The following is an 11,196-nucleotide window of genomic DNA, read 5'->3' on the forward strand; positions in this document are numbered from 1 at the left end:
ACCAGACACGGTGAAGAGGAGATCATGGATGAAGATACCCAGGGCAGCGAGATGCCAAACCCCGATCAGTGTCACATGGATGTCGAATCTAACATCGGGGCAGAGGCGTCAAGCTACCAATGGAACACCGGAAATTCGAAACACCCACTGGAAAACCAAGACGTTGACGCAGATGATGACGATCTTGATATGCCAGATTTTGCTTCTATGATTGCAGATTTCGAGGGCCCAAAAAAGGATATGATTGGGTACAAGAATCTGCCAACCATTGATGCGGACTCCAAGAAAGAATTGTATCCAGGTTGCAAAAAGAAATATTCCAAGTTGAGTGCCACCCTGGCGCTTCTCAAATTTGAAGCAGCAAATGGTCTATCAAACAATGGCTTCACAGAGATGTTAGGTCTTTTCAAAGAAATTCTTCCGGAAGATAATGTGCTCCCCAGAAGCATGAATGAAGTGAAGAAAATTGTTTACCCATTGGAACTTGAAGTACAGGAGATACACGCTTGTGTGAACGTTTGTATATTGTACCGTGGTGAGTACAAAGATTTGCGTGCATGTCCCACATGCAAGCATGCATGATACAAGCGCATGAGAGCAAAGGACAAGTACAAATTGGACGACGAGATCAAGACAAGAATCCCGTTCAAGGTTGTTTGGTACTTGCCTTTAATTCCAAGGTTGAGGCGTTTTTTTTTGCAAACCCTAGAGAGGCAAAGAGGTTGCGGTGGCATCATGATGAGCGAATTGCGGATAAGTTTATGAGGCACCCGAAAGATGGGGCTCAGTGGGAATTAATCGACAACAAGTTTGAAAATTTGCCAAGGATCCTAGAAGTATAAGGCTCGGGGAGTGTACTGACGGGATGAATCCTTTTGGTGATATGAACACCAATCACAACACATGGCCGGTGCTTTTGTGCATATATAACCTAGCTCCTTGGTTGTGTATGAAAAAAATACATTATGATGTCAATGATTATCCAAGGCCCGAAGCAACCTGGAAATGACATCGACATTTACTTTCAGCTACCGGTAGAAGAACTGCTGATAGTGTGGATAGATGCGCCTGCTGTAAAATGCTATGATGCTTACAGAAAGGAGATTTTCGATCTACATGCGATGCTGGTGCACACCATTCAAGATATGCTAGCATTAGGCAACACATCGGGGCAGAAAAACAAAGGGAGATGTAGGGTGTGTCACATGCATGGATAGGACAGCTAGCAGAAGACTTCCCAACTCACACAAAACCATGTATTTGCGGCATCGTTGGTTCTTACGGATAACTCACCCATACCGAAAGATGAAAGCTGAATTTGATGGTATGGTAGAGGCAGGTGTGGGCCCAAGAACCTATGAAGGGGAGGTGGTCCACAACATGGCTAAAAAATTAATGTTGTTCTTGGCAAGAACCACCCTTTGACGGTGAAACAAACACCCAAGGGTCAAGTGTTTAAGAAGAAATCGGTGTTCTGGAAATTACCTTACTGGGAGATTCTACGTGTATGTCACTGCATCGATGTCATGGACGTAGAGAAGAATGTATGTGAAAGCATCCTTGGTACTCTGCTCAAGATTAAAGGTAAAAGAAAGGATGGTGACGGTTCATGGCTCGATATGCTTGCTGATCAATCAAAACACAAGAGTGAAGCAAAAGATGATGACAAATTCATCAAAGCTCGCCAGAGTTGCAATTTTAGTACAAAAGAAGCAACACAGTTCTTCACCTATTTGTTGTCAGTTAAGACACCCTCTTCCTACTGCGCGAACATCAGAAGGCTCGTGGATGTGAGATCAGGTAAAATGAAGTTGGGACACATGAAGTCACATGATTGCAACGTAATGTTGACACAAATCCTCTCGGTGGCCATCAGGAATCTAATGGACAAAGATATAAGGAACACACTCATTGACCTCTATGATTTCTTCAACCAACTATGGCAGAAAGTTGTAGATCCTGAAGAGTTGGATCATATGCAAGATGATATTGCAAGAATATTGTCCAACTAGAGATGTTTTTCCCACCGTCATTCTTTGATGTCATGGTCCATCTCACTATGCACCTTGTCGACGAGATAAAGTATTGTGGTCCTGTGTTTCTTTGCAACATGTATCCCTTCGAGCGGTTCATGGGAATACTGAAGCACTTTTGTCGGACGAAACCATCCAGAGGCAAGCATTCTACAAGGTTATACCGCGGAGGAGGTGGTTGACTTTTGCACCAAATACATGAAACAAAGACCTATAGGTTTTCCCCTCTCTCACCATGAGGGAAGGTTGGAAGGTAAGCCGGTCCTTGCTGGCACGCAAATGGCCGCACCCGGAGAATTGGCAGAGAAAGCCCATTTGACGGTACTGCTTAGCAGCCCAGTTCTCAGCGCTTATGCCGAAGAACACTTGGCGGAGATACGCCAAAGCTTCTTACCAATGGTGCCTTCATCTGATGTGGACATGAAGGAGCACACTAAGAACTACGCTGAATGGCTGAAGAATTGTTTGGCACAAGGATCCATCGATGACATTGCTACATGGTTGGCACAAAAGCCATCACCTACGGTGTTGACGTGCCAAGCATATGACATAAATGGATACACGTTCTACACTGAGGAACATGATCAGAAGACCTCATATTAGAACAACTCTGTTCGAATAGAATGCATGACTGTAAATGATGCTGATAAAAGGGTACACTATGGAACGATCAAAGAGATTTGGGAGCTTGACTATGTGAAAGTTAAGGTGGCATTATACAGGTGCGCATGGATCCCTCTTGGTCGGGTAAGGATTGATGAGTATAGGAAAACCCTGTGTTAATAGGACAACGATGGCATATCACGCGGAACCATTCATTCTTGCCAGCGATGCTACCTAGATTTTCTTTGTGGAAGGCCCCTTGCATAAGAACTGCCATGTAGTGATGCATGGGAAAAGAAGGGTACTGGGTGTCGACGATGTTACCGATGAGGACGAGTACGATGAATTTGATGAGTTGCCAGCCAAGGGATCACGCACCGGTGTAACAGAGAAGCATAAAATCATCATGAAACCCAAGTTCATTTGGGGTCAACGTAATGATCCCAGTTCCCCCATGTACATGGGAATTAAGCCATAAGACTAGTCTTTATGCCTACCCTGCAAGTTAATTCGTTCAATTTAGAATGGTCGCGTGTACTGAATTTGTGAGTTATGCCTGGTTTTCTGTTGATGTAAGAACCGTTAATATGCTGACCTAGATATGCAGTCAGCTCAGGCAATGAATATGAACTGTTTTTTGTTGTTGTTATTATTATTATTATATCATAGAGGTAGCAAACTCAATTGACCTCACTACAGTATGTGTGAACAAAAATATGCAATCTGGTTTGCGAATAGCACACGGTTCGTTGAGGAAAGCCGTGTGCCGACCAAACCCCACCCACGATCTGAGTTGTGCTTTCTTATTCGCCAGAACCCAAACCCCACGGATTGTACATCTGCACCGTTGGATGCTCCCAGATCGAACGACGATCCTCATCCCTTTCGACAGCACATGCAGTTCTGGTTGTAATTTTATTTTTATGCACAAAATGCATGTTAATATCAAAAAATGTCTTAAATATAGCTAACAATACCTGAAATGCGCCAGAAAATCAAACCCGTGGTATAATGGTGACTGGGTACCCTGGAAATTTTTATGAGGCCAAATGATGAAGTCACCGGCCATAGGAGTTTGAATTGACACGTCTCCTTTTGGAAACCATGATCCTTCATGTGAGATGCTTCGGTTTGGAAGGAGCGGTCATCAAAACTTGTGCCAAACTTTACCAATATTTTTCCACGAGGTCATGAGAGCACGCCATGGGCACAAATTGATGTTGATTATGTCCGAACTCCATCTGAATTTCCTGTAATTAAAATACCAACTAGGCCTACACAAGTGGCCGCACCTCGCGGCCGGAATGTTTGAAACTTCTCCCCACTTCTCGAACAAACGGATGAAAACTCACAAAGCGATGCAGAAATGATCTATAAACCTTCTTTGCTAGGCTGATAGTAAGGGGGTATCATAGCTAGTATCATGCATGCTGCTACCTCTTTTAGCACTGCGTTGGTTTTCCCCGAAGAGGAAGGGATGATGCAGCAAAGTAGCATGAGTATTTCCCTTAGTTTTTGAGAACCGAGGTATCAATCCAGTAGGAGGCTACGCGCGAGTCCCTCGCACCTGCACAAACTAAATAAATCCTCGCAACCAACGCAAATAGGGGTTGTCAATCCCTATAGGGCCACTTACGAGAGTGAGATCTGATAGATATGATAAGATAATTTTTTTCGTATTTTTATGATAAAGACGCAAAGTAAAATAAAGGCAAAGTAAATAGCAAACTAATAACTAAGTAGTAGGAGATTGATATGATAAAGATAGACCCAGGGGCCATAGGTTTCACTAGTGGCTTCTCTCGAGAGCATAAGCATTCTACGGTGGGTGAACAAATTACTGTTGAGCAATTGACAGAATTGAGCATAGTTATGAGAATATCTAGGTATGATCATGTATATAGGCATCACGTCCGAGACAAGTAGACTGACTCCTGCCTGCATCTACTACTATTACTCCACTCATCGACCGCTATCCAGCATGCATCTAGAGTATTAAGTTAAAAATAGAGTAACGCCTTAAGCAAGATGGCATGATGTAGAGGGATTGACTCATGCAATATGAAGAAAACCCCATCTTGTTATACTCGATGGCAACAATACAATACGTGCCTTGCTGCCCTTACTGTCACCGGGAAAGGACACCGCAAGATTGAACCCAAAGCTAAGCACTTCTCCCATTGCAAGAAAGATCAATCTAGTAGGCCAAACCAAACTGATAATTCGAAGAGACTTGCAAAGATAACCAATCATACATAAAATAATTCAGAGAAGATTCAAATATTATTCATAGATAGACTTGATCATAAACCCACAATTCATCGGTCTCAACAAACACACCGCAAAAAGAAGATTACATCGAATAGATCTCCACAAGAGAGGGGGAGAACATTGTATTGAGATCCAAAAAGAGAGAAGAAGCCATCTAGCTACTAACTATGGACCCGTAGGTCTGAAGTAAACTACTCACACTTCATCGGAGGGGCTATGGTGTTGATGTAGAAGCCCTCCGTGATAGATGCCCCCTCCGGCAGAGCTCCGGAACAGGCCCCAACAAGGTTGTCAGAATCACGATTTTGAATTGGATCGGAGCTCCGATGGTAAGATCGCAAATCGTAGAATCTTCACTATCACGATCGTAGAAACGTAGATTCTATGAACTAAAATCGTAGAATCATAGGGGTTAGTTTGGATCGTAAAGTCGTAGAATCGTATAACGGAATCGCGATTCTGACAACCTTGGGCCCCAAGATGGGATCTCGTGGATAAAGAAAGTTACGGCGGTGGAATTAGGGTTTTGGCTCCGTATCTGATCGTTTGGGGTACGTGGGTATATATAGGAGGAAGAAGTACGTCGGTGGAGCAACAGGGGGCCCACGAGGGTGGAGGGTGCGCCCCCTACCTCGTGGCCTCCTATTACGTTTCTTGACGCAGGGTCCAGGTCTCCTGAGTTGTATTCGAAAGTTCCCAAAAGTTGTATTCAAAAGTTCCCGAAAATCACGTTCCCGAAAGTTGTATTCAAAGGGTACGTGGGTGGAAGGTTTCATTCCGTTTGGGGGTACGTGGGTGGAGGGTACGAGGGTGGAGGGTTTCATTCCGTTTGGACTCCGTTTGATATTCCTTTTCTTCGAAACCCTAAATCAGGCAAAAAACATCAATTCTGGGCTGGGCCTCCGGTTAATAGGTTAGTCCCAAAAATAATATAAAAGTGGATAATAAAGCCCAATAATGTCCAAAACAGTAGATAATATAGCATGGAGCAATCAAAAATTATAGATATGTTGGAGACGTATCAAGCATCCCCAAGCTTAATTCCTGCTCGTCCTCAAGTAGGTAAATGACAAAAACAGAATTTTTGATGCGGAGTGCTACTTGGCATAATTTTACTGTAATTCTTCTTAATTGTGGTATGAATATTTAGATCCGAAAGATTCAAGACAAAAGTTCATATTGACATAAAAACGATAATACTTCAAGCATACTAACAAAGCAATTATGTCTTCTCAAAATAACATGTCTAAAGAAAGTTATCCCTACAAAATCATATAGTCTGGCTATGCTCTATCTTCACCACACCAAATATTTAAATCATGCACAACCCCAATGACAAGCCAAGCAATTGTTTCATACTTTTGACATTCTCAAAACTTTTTCAATCTTCACGCAATACATGAGCGTGAGCCATGGATATAGCACTATAGGTGGAATAGAGTGGTGGTTGTGGAGAAGACAAAAAGGAGAAGATAGTCTCACATCAACTAGGCGTATCAATGGCTATGGAGATGCCCATCAATAGATATCAATGTGAGTGAGTAGGGATTGCCATGCAACGGATGCACTAGAGCTATAAGTATATGAAAGCTCAAAAAGAAACTAAGTGGGTGTGCATCCAACTTGCTTGCTCATGAAGACCTAGGGCAATTTGAGGAAGCCCATCATTGGAATATACAAGCCAATTTCTATAATGAAAGATTCCCACTAGTATATGAAAGTGATAACATGAGAGACTCTCTACTATGAAGATCATGGTGCTACTTTGAAGCACACGTGTGGTAAAAGGATAGTAACATTGTCCCTTCTCTCTTTTTCTATCATTTTTTTATTTTTTTATTTGGGCCTTTTCTCTTTTTTATGGCCTCTTTTCTTTCTCTTTTTTTATTTGGGCTTCTTTGGCCTCTTTTATTTATTTTTTGTCCGGAGTCTCATCCCGACTTGTAGGGGAATCATAGTCTCCATCATCCTTTCCTCACTGGGACAATGCTCTAATAATGATGATCATCACACTTTTATTTTTCTTACAACTCAACAATTACAACTCGATACTTAGAACAAAATATGACTCTATATGAATGCCTCCGGTGGTGTACCGGGATATGCAATGATGCATGAGTGACAAGTATGGAAGAATTATGAATGGTGGCTTTGCCACAAATACTATGTCAACTACATGATCATGCTAAGCAATATGACAATGATGGAGTGTGTCATAATCGGAACGGTGGAAAGTTGCATGGCAATATATCTCGGAATGGCTATGGAAATGCCATAATAGGCTGGTATGGTGGCTGTTTTGATGAAGGTATATGGTGGGTGTATGATACCGGCGAAAGGTGCGCGGTATTAGAGAGGCTAGCAAAGGTGGAAGGGTGAGAGTGCGTATAATCCATGGAATCAACATTAGTCATAAAGAACTCATATACTTATTGCAAAACCTACAAGTTATCAAAGCAAAGTATTACATGCATGCTCCTAGGGGATAGATTGGTAGGAAAAGACCATCGCTCGTCCCCGACCGCCACTCATAAGGAAGACAATCAATAAATAAATCATGCTCCGACTTCATCACATAATGGTTCACCATACGTGCATGCTACTAGAATCACAAGCTTCAACACAAGTATTTCTCAAATTCACAACTACTCAACTAGCATGAATTTAATATCACCATCTCCATATCTCAAAACAATTATCAAGTATCAAACTTCTCATAGTATTCAACACACTCATAAGAAAGTTTTATTATTAATCTTGCATACCAAGCATATTAGGATTTTAAGCAAATTACCATGCTATTAAGACTCTCAAAATAATCTAAGTGAAGCATGAGAGATCAATAGTTTCTATAAAACAAATCCACCACTGAGGGAGTCCTGGATTAGGGGGTGTTCGGGTAGCCGGACTATACCTTCAGCCGGACTCCTGGACTATGAAGATACAAGATTGAAGACTTCGTCCCGTGTCCGGATGGGACTTTCCTTGGCGTGGAAGGCAAGCTTGGCGATGCGGATATTCAAGATCTCCTACCATTGTAACCGACTCTATGTAACCCTAACCCTATCCGGTGTCTATATAAACCGGAGGGTTGTAGTCCGTAGGCAATCAACTCCACACACAACAATCATACCATAGGCTAGCTTCTAGGGTTTAGCCTCCTTGATCTCGTGGTAGATCTACTCTTGTACTACCCATATCATCAATATTAATCAAGCAGGACATAGGGTTTTACCTCCATCAAGAGGGCCCGAACCTGGGTAAAACATCGTGTTCCCTGCCTCCTGTTACCATCCGGCCTAGACGCACAGTCCGGGACCCACTACCCGAGATCCGCCGGTTTTGACACCGACATTGGTGCTTTCATTGAGAGTTCCTCTGTGTCGTCGCCTTTAGGCCCGATGGCTCCTTTGATCATCAGCAACGATACGGTCCAGGGTGAGACTTTTCTCCCCGGACAGATCTTCGTCTTCAGCGGCTTCGCTCTACGGGCCAATTCGCTCGGCCACCTGGAGCAGATCGAAAGCTACGCCCCTGGCCATCAGGTCAGGTTTGGAAGCCTAAACTACACGGCTGACATCCATGGGGACTTGATCTTCGACGGATTCGAGCCACAGCCATGCGCGCCGCACTGTCTCGATGGGCATGATATAGCTCTGCTGCCGAACAGCGCCTTGGAGGCCACATACGCATCGGTTTTAACCATTGATTTGGAGCCTACTGCACCGATCGAGGATCAGCGGTTGGATGCTGCCTCAGGGGCTGCGATCTCAGAGGCGATCGAGCCGAACTCCAGCCCCGCACTCCGCATGGCCCGTGACTCCGAGGACTCGGATTCCTCTCTGAACTCCGAGCCCCCCACGCCCCTGCCGATCGAATCCGATTGGGCGCCGATAATGGAGTTCACCGCCGCGGACATCTTTCAGCACTCGCCCTTCGGTGACATCCTGAATTCTCTAAAGTCTCTCTCTTTATCAGGAGAGCCCTGGCCGGACTACGGTCAGCGAGGGTGGGATACGGACGATGAGAAAATTCAAAGCCCACCCACCACCCACTTTGTAGCCACTGTCGACGATCTAACCGACATGCTTGACTTCAGCTCTGAAGACATCGACGGCATGGACGACGATGTAGGAGACAAACAGGAACCAGCACCTGTAGGGCGCTGGAAGGCCACCTCGTCATATGACATATATATGGTGGATACTCCAAAAGATGGAGATGGCGATGGAACAGTGGGGGATGACGCCCCCAAGAAACAGCCAAAGCGCCGGCGTCAGCGGCGCCGCTCTACATCCCGCCAAAGCAAAAACGGTGATTCCGGCACGGGAGATAATACTACCCCGGATAGCGCCGAAGAACACCCACCTCAGCAAAATTCGGCACAGGAAGATGGAGCCAGCCCTCATGAGAGAGCGGCAGACCGAGAGGTCGAGAATGATAACTATACGCCTCCCTCCGAAGATGAGGCAAGCCTCGATGACGACGAATTCATCATACCATCAGACCCCGCCGAACAAGAGCGTTTTAAACGCAGGCTTTTAGCCACGGCAAGCAGCCTCAAGAAAAAGCAGCAACAGCTTAGAGCTGCCCAAGATTTGCTAGCTGACAGATGGACTGAAGTCCTTGCGGCCGAAGAGTATGAACTCGAACGCCCCTCCAAGAGTTACCCGAAGCGCAGGCCGCTACCCCGATCAGAGGAGGAAGCACCTACATCACCAGCGCATGACATGGCAGACCGGCCACCTCACGGCCGCGACAGAGAAGCCTCTCGGCCCTCCACCCAAGCCATGCCCCGACGCCGCTCAACTAAGGCACGGGAAAATGCCCCCAACCGGCGAGACATACTGGAGGATAAGGCAAGACAAACAAGATCAATCTACGGATCGCGCAGGCGCCCTACGGCATGTGGCAATGATCTTCACGCCGGATACAACAAATCCGGCCGGGCCGAACACAACAGACATAGCTCTTCCGAGCTGCGTCGTGATATAGCCCAGTACAGAGGCACCGCACACCCGCTATGCTTCACGAATGAAGTAATGGATCATAAAATCCCAGAGGGTTTCAAACCCGTAAACATCGAACCATACGATGGCACAACAGATCCGGCGGTATGGATCGAGGATTATCTCCTTCACATCCACATGGCACACGGCGATGATCTACACGCCATCAAATACCTCCCGCTCAAACTTAAAGGACCGTCCCGGCATTGGCTTAACAGCTTGCCAACAGACTCAATCGGTTCTTGGGAGGACCTGGAAGCCACATTCCTCGACAACTTCCAGGGCACTTACGTGCGACCGCCGGATGCCGACGACTTAAGCCACATAATTCAGCAGCCAGAGGAATCGGCTAGACAATTCTGGACACGGTTCCTAACAAAGAAAAACCAGATAGTCAACTGTCCGGACGCAGAGGCCCTAGCAGCCTTCAAGCATAACATCCGCGACGAGTGGCTTGCTCGGCACCTGGGACAGGAAAAGCCGAAATCCATGGCAGCCCTCACGACACTCATGACCCGCTTTTGCGCGGGAGAAGACAGCTGGCTAGCTCGCAGTAACAACTTATCAAAGAACCCTGGTAATTCGGATACCAAGGACAAAAGTGGCAGGACACGTCAGAATAAGCAAAAACGCCGCGTTAACAGCGACAGCAATGAAGACACGACAATCAATGCCGAATTCAAAGGCTATAAATCCGGTCAGCGGAAAAAGCCATTCAAAAAGAATACTCAGGGCCCGTCCAGTTTGGACCGAATACTCGATCGCTTGTGCCAGATACATGGCACCCTCGAAAGGCCAGCCAATCACACTAACAGGGATTGTTGGGTGTTCAAGCAGGCAGGCAAGTTAAGGGCCGAAAACAGAGACAAGGGGCCGCACAGCGACGACGAGGAGCCCAAGCCGCCGAACAACAATGGATAGAAGGGCTTTCCCCCACAAGTGCGGACGGTAAACATGATATACGCAACCCACATTCCCAAGCGGGAGCAGAAGCGTGCGCTACGGGACGTATACGCGATAGAGCCAGTCGCCCCAAAGTTCAACCCATGGTCCTCCTGCCCGATCACTTTTGATCGAAGGGACCATCCCACTAGCATCCGTCATGGAGGCTTCGCCGCATTGGTTCCCGACCCAATCATCGACGGATTTCATCTCACAAGAGTCCTCATGGACGGCGACAGTAGCCTGAACCTGCTTTATCAGGATACAGTGCGGAAAATGGGCATAGATCCCTCATGGATTAAGCCCACAAGAACGACCTTTAAAGGCGTTATACCAGG

The sequence above is a fragment of the Triticum urartu genome, chromosome 2, assembly GCF_003073215.2.
Source record: "Triticum urartu cultivar G1812 chromosome 2, Tu2.1, whole genome shotgun sequence".
Taxonomy (NCBI): domain Eukaryota; kingdom Viridiplantae; phylum Streptophyta; class Magnoliopsida; order Poales; family Poaceae; genus Triticum; species Triticum urartu.